A 3,175-nucleotide genomic window follows, 5' to 3' on the forward strand; every position below is an offset into this window, starting at 1 on the left:
GCTTCCCGGGGAGCCGCCGGCGCCGCGTCAGGAGGGCGGGCGCCTGTGCAGGCCTCACCGCAGAGGAAGGAGGGCTTTTTTAGTGGGCTCGGGCTTCATCGCTCCCTGCGGAATGAGCTTATTTCGATCCGCACGGAAGTGATTTGCGTGAGCTCAGTGGTGCGAGTTGGCAGTTAAGTAAAGCCTTTTGCGTTGATACAGAACGGTAGCACCGTGATGATTCACTGCCCTGCAAGAACTGCAGTTAGGGCCGGGTGGTGCCTGCTTAACCCTGGTTGTACCACCGACACGGTGCAGCCGGGGCGAGGGTTCGCTCCTCCAGCCATCACGCTGCGGGCCCACTGCAAGCACCGACGCCAAGTGCCCCGGCGCGCCTTCAATGAGGGGTGCCTGTTGCGGCCTTTGCAGCACCTGTGAGCAAGCCAGGTGCTTTTCCAGCCTCGGATGGGTGGGGCGGAGAGAAATGGGATTAGCTGTAACGGGCTTCGTAACGCGTGTATCAGTACAGAGATTGCCAGTAGGGTTCTGTGTTGTCTGCTGACCTCTGCCCGTGGGAGAAGGGGTATGGCTGGCCATTGCACTGCCTTGTGTCTTCGTTGCTGCACCTGCTCGTTGCCAGCAGCATTCCAACCACCATTGCCTCTGTTCAAGCATGGTGGCCCTGCATAAGTCTTCCCTGACCTGCTCCATTCAGACGCTGACACCCCCACCCCCCCCAGTATGTTCCTGCATCTTGTCATGTGGCTTTGCTGTGTGACCGGCCCTCAGACGAGCACTGCAGTTTGGGAGTTTGCAGAGGGAGCAAGGCTGACAGCTGAGGGAAAAGGCTCCAGCAATGGCGGGTGTGCCATGCCTGCTGCTTGGCTGCAAAGTGACAGCAGGCAGCAGTGTGGGGTGAGGCAGGAGAGAAAGATGAGTGATAAGGGCTGTGTAACCTGCTGCTGCGTGAGTGAAACTTGATAAGAGCCAGGGCAGGAGAGCCCCCCATGAGGCCCTTCAGGACAGAAACCTTCCCCACCCTCTCTCCTCTCTGTGAGAGGAGAGCTCCTGCTCTGTTCTCCTCCCCATGCACACTTAGAAAGAGTTTCCCACATGCCTTGTACATTGGCTTTTAGGTGAAACAGTTGGACACAAACCGTAGCTTTCCAGCCTGATGACAGACCATCAGCATCTCAGGAAACTTTAAGTCAAGGCCAAAACTCAGAATGGGAGAAACACCTGCAGACATGGCTGTGTGAAAATAGTCAAACAACAAAATGTCACCCACTGAGCCGGCCAGCATGGCCCATAACTTGCAAGGATCTGAGCAGGGAGGAGAGTGTGTGTGTAAGGGAAGAATGTGGCCATGACCTTCCAAACAGGGAAGGAGAAATGAGAAAAGGGATGGGGGTGTGGAGGGGTGTGTGTGCAAAAGTCATCTTCCTGGTACGTGGCATGCCCAGTGGCCCCATGCCCACAGCTGCTAGGAGAAAGGGAGAGGCCCAGCTGGTCATGACATCCCATCTGGAGCTTGTTGCCACCTGCTTGGACTGGGTGCCTTGGGTGATCTGCAGTTGACAGGGGCAGGGGGTGGTGCGGGGAGGTCTTTGGTGAGGTCTTCCTCTGCAGCTGGCCCAAAGGTATCAACATGGGAGTGTCATTTTGTGGTGGCTCTGAAGGGAACTGGTTACCGGCAGGAACTGCTGTTCCCATGCCAACCCCCGCTACCCCAGACCAAGAACTGCTTCCTGGAGGATCCTGCCAGTGACTACATTGATGGCGTCCCTCCTCTCTCCTCCTGCCTCCCCAGAGCCCCCCTTCTTCATCAGAGGAAGAGAAGAAAGCATGCTTGCCTCTCCTGGAGGGACAAGCCAAGGCAGTCTGTGGCTAACAGCTGTCCTCCCACAGCCCCTATCTTCCTGAGGACACCATTTTCTAGAGGATGGTGGGAGCACTAGGACAGACCCATCCTTGCCTTGACTTCTGACTTTGAGGAACAGGCAAAGTGAAGCTTTGAAGAATTTGGCCCACCAGGCCCTGGCAGGCTACATCCATACAGCTCAAACCCCTGGAAGCTTCCTCTCTCTCCTATGGCCTGTTAACTTCTGCAGTAGCAGAATAGTTAGAAGCACAAGGCACTTGGATATGGCGGACAGGACCAGAGCTGGAATTTCACCAGTGGGAGCAGAAAGTATCTTTGTTGGTTTTGCACTGAATGGAGGAGAAAGAACTTGATGCTTCCGGCGCCTCTGGAGGTGTTCAGTGAGGCCTTTTAAATACAGCATCATGGCTGTGTGATGCTGAGTTTTGTTTGCTTCACTGCTATTTGCAGTGAATATGGCAAAAATTACCCACAGTTTACTTTCACTAGTTCCTCTGTTCCACAGAAATGTTGTGGGCTCATGCTTCTACTGGAAACAGTGGAATGACAACAAACATGTCAGAGCATGGCAGTCTCTTCCCCACCTCTTCCCAAGCAACACACTGCTGAAGTCCTTGGGCTCCCCTCTAAAACCAAAACTCTGCAAGCCGTTCTGTACCTCCATAGCCTTCCCACAAAGCCCCAACCCAACTGGCTGCTCAGTTAACTGCTCAGGATGCCACATTTGATCTTCAAGGAGGTGGTACATGGCAAGAGGAAGCCTCAGGAGCAGGACACCCCTTCTCTCCCACTCACAGAAGCAGCTGAGGGAGAGTTATCATTGTGAGCCTTTTCATGCATGGTGACATGTGAAGGGAGACAGGGAGCAGGAAGGAGTGTTACCCTAAATGACTGCTAACTGCCTTCAGTTTCCAGTATGCCCCAACAAGCTGCTGATGGCTTCCAGAGTATTTTTATGTGCAACACCACTGCCATGTCATCAGCCCTAACCCACTGTATTTGGGGAGGAGGAAGGACTGTGCAGCAGAAGCTCCAGGCACAAGTCCCTCACATGGGGCAGGCTCTGGGTACTCGCTCTCTGCCTTCAGTAGCTGCTACTTAAACATGGTTCCTCAGGGAACATTTTTTTAAAGACCTAACAGACTTTGTGGTACTACCACCGATGTTTGTCACCTCTCTATAGCTCTGAGACCAATGCAACAAGCCTCACACACCTCTTCTTGCACAGCTTGCCCCCCCCCCCCCCCCCCCCCCCCCCCCCCCCCCCCCCCCCCCCCCCCCCCCCCCCCCCCCCCCCCCCCCCCCCCCCCCCCC

General features: G+C 55.2%; 1 long non-coding RNA gene across 1 annotated transcript; it reads left to right on the forward strand.

The window, feature by feature from the left end:
- The first annotated feature begins 68 nt into the window (after window positions 1–68).
- LOC113478611 lies at window positions 69–2,228 on the forward strand. Its single transcript, XR_003398095.1, has 3 exons — window positions 69–494; window positions 1,567–1,569; window positions 1,792–2,228. It is a non-coding gene; the product is annotated as an uncharacterized LOC113478611 (long non-coding RNA).
- The last annotated feature ends 947 nt before the right edge of the window (window positions 2,229–3,175 follow it).

The sequence above is a fragment of the Athene cunicularia genome (assembly GCF_003259725.1).
Source record: "Athene cunicularia isolate RWA chromosome 3 unlocalized genomic scaffold, athCun1 chr3_part1, whole genome shotgun sequence".
Lineage (NCBI taxonomy): Eukaryota > Metazoa > Chordata > Aves > Strigiformes > Strigidae > Athene > Athene cunicularia.